Genomic DNA, 7,608 nt, shown 5'->3' on the forward strand with positions numbered 1-7,608 from the left:
TCAGAGCTCATAGACCGATCTTTGGGTAGGACTGAGACCACAACACACTCCTCACACCGGGAAAGCGAGGCCACAACCTCTCGAGTTACATCCCGTACCTATTTACTGCTAGGTGAACAGGGACCACACATTAAGAGGTTTGCCCATTTGCTTCACCGCTTCCGGAACTCGAACCCGGCCCTCTCGATTGTGAGTAGAACGTGCTAACCACTACATTACACGGTGTGTGTGTGTGTGTGTGTGTGTGTGTGTGTGTGTGTGTGTGTGTGCAATTCACCACGGTCGTCTGCTGGTGACCCAGCTAGTCTTTCCCCTTATGGAGCGAGCTCAGAGCTCATAGACCGATCTTCGGGTAGGACTGAGACCACAACACACACTCCACACACCGGGAAAGCGAGGCCACAACCCCCCGAGTACCTATTTACTGCTAGGTGAACACACCCCACACATTAAGAGGCTTGCCCATTTGCCTCGCCGCTTTCCGGGACTCGAACCCGGACCCTCTCGACTGTGAGTCGAGCGTGCTAACCACTACACTACGCGGTGTGTGTGTGTGTGTGTGTGTGTGTGTGTGTGTGTGTGTGTGTGTGTGTGTGTGTGTGTGTGTGTGTGTGTGTGTGTGCGCGCGCACTTATCTATATGAATATTTAGCGTACACACACACACACACACACACATAGGGAGGCAGTGGCGTAGTGGATAAGGTGGTGAGCGTGGGATCGGGCAGAGGTCCACGCGTAGGTTCGAATCCCGCCACGTACAGCCTTAAAACACTTTGCCATTTGTCGAGTGGTTTAAAGTTACCTACATGTCACCATGATACCCAGTTTATAGGTGGTTACACCCAAGATGAGCTTGCGTGGGTACCACTATAAATAAAACTGCCTGCGCCACTAATGGGCGGAAGCTGAACAGCGCGTCCCATACACTCTTCAAGTGTGCCTACAGGCGCTATAGGCCTTACCATAAAAAAAAAAACACACACACACACACAAAGAAAAAAATTATTATATTCGTCTTGTCAAAAGGGGATTCCTTTGAGGTGATTCGATTTCTTCCTCCTCCTTCTTCCCCTCCTATTGCTCCTCCTCCTCCTTCTCCTTCTCCTCCTCCTCCTCCTCCTCCTCCTCCTCCTCCTCCTCCTCCTTTTCCTCCTCCTCCTTTTCTTCCTCCTCCTCCTCTAATGATATTGATGAAGGAATCAATTGTAAAATAAGCAAATTCGCGGACGACACCAAAATAATGAGCAAAGTGACATCAACGTCACAATGGCAAGAACTACAGTGTGACTTAAATAAACTGACACGCTGGGCAGAAAAATGGCAAATGAAATTCAATATAGAAAAATGTAAAGTCCTACACATTGGAAGTAACAATGTACAAGCAAAATACGTAATGAGTAATGTACCTCTGGCAAGTGCTGAGAATGAAAAAGATCTTGGTGTTGTGGTGTCTAAAGATCTCAAGCCGAGTAAACACTGCACAGAAGCAGTAAAGAATGCAAATAAATTAGTTGGGTTCATTGGAAGAACCTTTGAATTTAAATCAGAAAAAGTTATCCTTACTTTATATAACTCATTGGTGCGTCCTCAGCTCGAATACTGTGTGCAGTTCTGGTCACCATATTACAGAAAAGACATTGAAAAACTGGAAAAGATCCAGCGTAGAGTGACCAAGATGATTCCGAGATTGAGAAACAAGCCGTATGAGGAACGACTGGAAGCATTAAATTTATTCAGCTTAACAAAGCGCAGGATAAGAGGAGACCTAATCGAAGTTTTCAAAATTTTTCAGGGATACAACAACCTTGATGTAAATAAATATTTTACTATTGATCATTCCACCATAACAAGGAATGATGGATTTAAAATTACACCAAAACGCTTTAAAACCCACGAGGCAAAGCACTTTTCTTTAATAGAATTGTTAACATTTGGAATAAGCTTCCTTCAGAAATAGTAAACAGTACTTCCATTGCATCATTCAAAAACAAAATTGATAAATATTTAAAGAATAGCCCCCAACAAGCTCTCTTCTTGTCTGAATAATTAAACATTATATTGGTATGTCAATTATTTTGTGTAACTTTCTTGTAGACATATGTAGAGTTCACCGTAGGGTGAATAATAGAATCTCCTTTCATCCTTTCCTGTGAAAATTCCATGTCAGTTTTTCCATACTGCATGGCACTTTTCCAAGCTATTTTCCATGCCAGCAAAAGCTGGAGGGAGTGGTGGGTGGGGAGGAGCCTTCTCCTGTACTGTCCTGTCTCTCATCTGTAGCCAGTTAGAAGTAGTTACCAAACAGCCTCGAAAGGACCAACAGGTCTGTTGCTGTTTAGCTTTCCTTTGTATTCCTTTGTATTCCTCCTCTTTTTTCTCCGAAAATTGAATTCCTCTTATTTATCATATTTATTTCTTTATCTATTTACTGTTCCTTCAGGTCACGGTTCTGTCTCTTTCACCTTCGCCTCCTCCTCCTCCTCCTCCTCCTCCTCCTCCTCCTCCTCCTCCTCCTTCTCCTCCTCCTCCTCCTCCTCCTCCTCCTCCTCCTCCTCCTCCTCCTCCTCCTCCTCCTCCTCCTCCTCCTCTCCTCCTCCTCCTCCTCCTCCTCCTCCTCCTCCTCCTCCTCCTCCTCCTCCTCCTCCTCCTCCTCTGTTTACGGGACCGGTCTTGAGAACGATTCTTTTTGTAATCTACATAAACAACATTGATGAGGGCGTTGCTTATGAAATATCAAAATTTACGGACGCCACGAGAATAACGGATGAAGTAACTTCAATAAGTCAACGTCAGCTCATACAGAACGACCTAAATACGCTCCTGGATTGGTCTAGGAAATGGCAAACGAAATTCAGTTCAGTTAAATGTCACGTGTTTCACAGGAAATATAATCCTCAGGCTAACTACTAGATGGGTAATGTTCAACTTACGAAAGTAGAAAGAAAAAGATTTAGGAGTCATAGTGTCGTCAGATCTTCAACCAAACAACCGATGCTCCGAAGTAGTAAGGACTGCAAATAAATTGGTCGGTTTTATTAGAAAATGTTTCTCCTTTAGATAAGAAAAAGTCATATTAATTCACCGGTGCGTCCCCAGCTTGAGTATTGTATACAGCTCTGGTCACCATGCTACACAACGGACATGGAAAAACTTGAGAGAATACAACATAGTAACGAAAATTATCCCAAGATTGCATAACAAACCGTGCAAGGAACGCCTCAAAGAACTTAACCCATTTCCACTCACTAAGAGGGGATCTAATAGCAGTGTTCGAAATCTTCAAAGGATTCTCAAACGTTAGCCCAGACGACTACGTTACAGTTGATCGTTCAAACACCACTCCAAGTAATGGCTCTCATTAACTTAATTGGTAAACGTTTTGTGACAAATGAAGCAAAGCATTTTTCTTCAATCAGGTTGTAAATATTTGGAATGGACTGTCCACATACATTGTCAACTCAGACACAATGGAAACCTTCAAAAATCGTCTTGATAAACATCTTAAATCAAATCCCAAGTTGTCATTGTTTGTTTCATAACGAACTGTGTTTCTTTTGTAGCTGAAGCACCGCTGTGTGTCAGTCTGTGTGGAAGCAGTTCAATCAAACAGCCTCGAAAGGACCTGCAAGTCTGTTGCTGTTTGATATTCGTATATAGATCCTCCTCCTCCTCCTCCTCCTCCTCCTCCTCCTCCTCCTCCTCCTCCTCCTCCTCCTCCTCCTCCTCCTCCTCCTCCTCCTCCTCCTCCTCCTCCTCCTCCTCCTCCTCCTCCTCTTTTAAAGCACTTTTTACTCCTATCGTTATAATATTTATGTTGGCTCGTATTTGCTTCTTCTTCTTCTTCTTTTTCTGTTTCTACTTTTGTTCTTGTTTTTCTAGTGCTTGTTTTTTTTTCTATTTTTAAAAATTTTTCCTCCTCCTCCTCCTCCTCCTCCTCCTCCTCCTCCTCCTCCTCCTCCTCCTCCTCCTCCTCCTCCTCCTCCTTCTCCTTCTCCTTCTCTTCTCCTCTTTAATGCACTTTTTACTCGTATCCTTATGATATTTATGTTGGTTGGTATCTTCTTCTTCTTCTTCTTCTTCTTCTTCTTCTTCTTCTTCTTCTTCTTCTTCTTCTTCTTCTTCTTCTTCTTCTTCTTCTTCTTCTTCTTCTTCTTCTTCTTCTTCTTCTTCTTCTTCTTCTTCTTCTTCTTCTTCTTCTTCTTCTTCTTCTTCTTCTTCTTCTTCTTCTTCTTCTTCTTCTTCTTCTTCTTCTTCTTCTTCTTCTTCTTCTTCTTCTTCTTCTTCTTCTTCTTCTTCTTCTTCTTCTTCTTCTTCTTCTTCTTCTTCTTCTTCTTCTTCTTCTTCTTCTTCTTCTTCTTCTTCTTCTTCTTCTTCTTCTTCTTCTTCTTCTTCTTCTTCTTCTTCTTCTTCTTCTTCTTCTTCTTCTTCTTCTTCTTCTTCTTCTTCTTCTTCTTCTTCTTCTTCTTCTTCTTCTTCTTCTTCTTCTTCTTCTTCTTCTTCTTCTTCTTCTTCTTCTTCTTCTTCTTCTTCTTCTTCTTCTTCTTCTTCTTCTTCTTCTTCTTCTTCTTCTTCTTCTTCTTCTTCTTCTTCTTCTTCTTCTTCTTCTTCTTCTTCTTCTTCTTCTTCTTCTTCTTCTTCTTCTTCTTCTTCTTCTTCTTCTTCTTCTTCTTCTTCTTCTTCTTCTTCTTCTTCTTCTTCTTCTTCTTCTTCTTCTTCTTCTTCTTCTTCTTCTTCTTCTTCTTCTTCTTCTTCTTCTTCTTCTTCTTCTTCTTCTTCTTCTTCTTCTTCTTCTTCTTCTTCTTCTTCTTCTTCTTCTTCTTCTTCTTCTTCTTCTTCTTCTTCTTCTTCTTCTTCTTCTTCTTCTTCTTCTTCTTCTTCTTCTTCTTCTTCTTCTTCTTCTTCTTCTTCTTCTTCTTCTTCTTCTTCTTCTTCTTCTTCTTCTTCTTCTTCTTCTTCTTCTTCTTCTTCTTCTTCTTCTTCTTCTTCTTCTTCTTCTTCTTCTTCTTCTTCTTCTTCTTCTTCTTCTTCTTCTTCTTCTTCTTCTTCTTCTTCTTCTTCTTCTTCTTCTTCTTCTTCTTCTTCTTCTTCTTCTTCTTCTTCTTTTCTTCTTCTTCTTCTTCTTCTTCTTCTTCTTCTTCTTCTTCTTCTTCTTCTTCTTCTTCTTCTTCTTCTTCTTCTTCTTCTTCTTCTTCTTCTTCTTCTTCTTCTTCTTCTTCTTCTTCTTCTTCTTCTTCTTCTTCTTCTTCTTCTTCTTCTTCTTCTTCTTCTTCTTCTTCTTCTTCTTCTTCTTCTTCTTCTTCTTCTTCTTCTTCTTCTTCTTCTTCTTCTTCTTCTTCTTCTTCTTCTTCTTCTTCTTCTTCTTCTTCTTCTTCTTCTTCTTCTTCTTCTTCTTCTTCTTCTTCTTCTTCTTCTTCTTCTTCTTCTTCTTCTTCTTCTTCTTCTTCTTCTTCTTCTTCTTCTTCTTCTTCTTCTTCTTCTTCTTCTTCTTCTTCTTCTTCTTCTTCTTCTTCTTCTTCTTCTTCTTCTTCTTCTTCTTCTTCTTCTTCTTCTTCTTCTTCTTCTTCTTCTTCTTCTTCTTCTTCTTCTTCTTCTTCTTCTTCTTCCAGGGGTTCTCAACCTTTTTATCGTTAAGAACCCCCTGAGTTATAAGACCATCTACCAGTACCCCCAGTATTGTCACATGGAACATGGAACTCAATATGCAATGGCACTGCAAAGGATTTTATTAGATCAGCTATCTAAGTACCCCTGGAAATCTTCTTATGAACCCCCTGTGGTTTCGCGCTGTCAGGATGGCCACTGTCCATGAGCTAACATCATTAGGTCTCTATGACGCTGAAGACGTCTATGCAGAACGGTTTGGTTGGCAATAGACAATCTCATTATCAGACTTTGATTTCTAAGTTATGAAAATAATCTCATTTACGGGGCTTCATAGGTTCATGGTGTCTTGTAGTCTACTTACTAACCTAGAAGGAAAGAAAATATCATACTAACTTCGAGCTATCAATTGAGGAAGAAGTAATCTTTGTCCCAGGAATAGAGCAAGATGGTATATAAAAAAACACAATGCATAGTTATAACCTAACTCTACTATTATAGCGTTTTTTGTCGTAGATACATGTTTAGAAATACTTTACCTATCTTGATATCTCCTTACGTGACAAAAGAATATCCAAAAATATACGATATGCAGTTGACCATCTTTTCTGTGAAATATTACGATATCTGTTGAATCTGGCAACTTCAACGGGAGTTTGGGTCCTCTCCTAGTGTTTCCTTATGATTGGAACATTGATATTTATACGTCATTGTGATCAGGAAATAAAGAAAACTAAGTTTGCTTTTTCTAAGAGCATGAAATAGAAAAATTTATGTTTACAAGTGGCAGTTTATGTATAAGACACGCAAACCTGTGTGCACTCATCCACTCTATCCAGAAGCTTAACTAATTTTCAAAAGTTCCCCAATAGCTACACAACTACCATTGGTCTACTGTTTCTATCCAGTTACCTACAAACACGTACACATTCACGGCAGCAACATGCAAAGTACACTAAATACTCCGGAGCAAAGCTGCCTCACCTTGTTTCATTAATCAGCTAACTCTTGCACACTTTCACACCAAAGCTATTTTTCATTTACCATCGACGATTTTATATTCGAATCAAAATTAAAACGACGATTGAGAACTTTCGGCCTAAAGATGTTTGAGGGCCGTGACGGCCTTGGGCGCCGCACGGGGGAAGGAGGTGGCCGTCGGGTCCGGCCTGGGGCCCAAGGCAGGGAACTGGCTGCAGGTCCTGCTTTTCCTTGGTGGCCTCAAGCTTCACTACTAGTCGTCCACTTGCAGCGCATCACACTAGGCAAGGGTCGCCATAAGCAAGAGATCAATGTCTACCACTCACCGGATGGTGCCGTGAGGGGCCCTAAAGGGGTGATAAGGGCTCCTTGCATAGAATATGATGGTGAGTGGTGTGTACGGGACCTCTGCTTATAATGACACCGGGCTGAACAACTCGCCATGAACGAGGGCACGCTATGTGCCATGAGCCAGGCACTGACAGTACCAGTGGTCCTTTACGTTAGGTTAGGTTAGGTTAGGTTAGGTTAGGTTAGGTTAGGTTAGGTTAGGTTAGGTAAAAGGACTCACTTCATGACAGCGTTTGGGGAGTGGTGTGTGGCGGGTCATTGCTCATGGCGACCTGTGTGAGGCATTGCAAGGTTGCATCGTCACTGCTCTCATAACCACGGGACTGGGGTTGACCCTTTCTGGGTAAAAGTTTCGTCCCAGTACCTGTGTAGGTAATAATACTTTGGATCGTTTCGCCATCGCCATCGCCGCACCGTTAGCCTCGATAAACGGATCGTTATCCTCAACAAACACATCTGTACCGTGGACACTGGAATCGCAACCTGTCGTGGAATCCCATTGTTAGCGTGGACTCATTTTCCTTCGCGGCTTCAAGCTCACTGATTGTTGTCAACTTGCAGCGCCTCATACTAGGCAAGGCGTCGCCTTAAGCAGGGTGCCGTGTCTACCGTCCATCAGATGATGCCGTGAGGGGCCTTTAAGGGGTGATAAGGGCTCCTTGCATAGAGTCTG

This window comes from Portunus trituberculatus, chromosome 34 (assembly GCF_017591435.1).
Source record: "Portunus trituberculatus isolate SZX2019 chromosome 34, ASM1759143v1, whole genome shotgun sequence".
Classification (NCBI taxonomy): Eukaryota; Metazoa; Arthropoda; class Malacostraca; order Decapoda; family Portunidae; genus Portunus; species Portunus trituberculatus.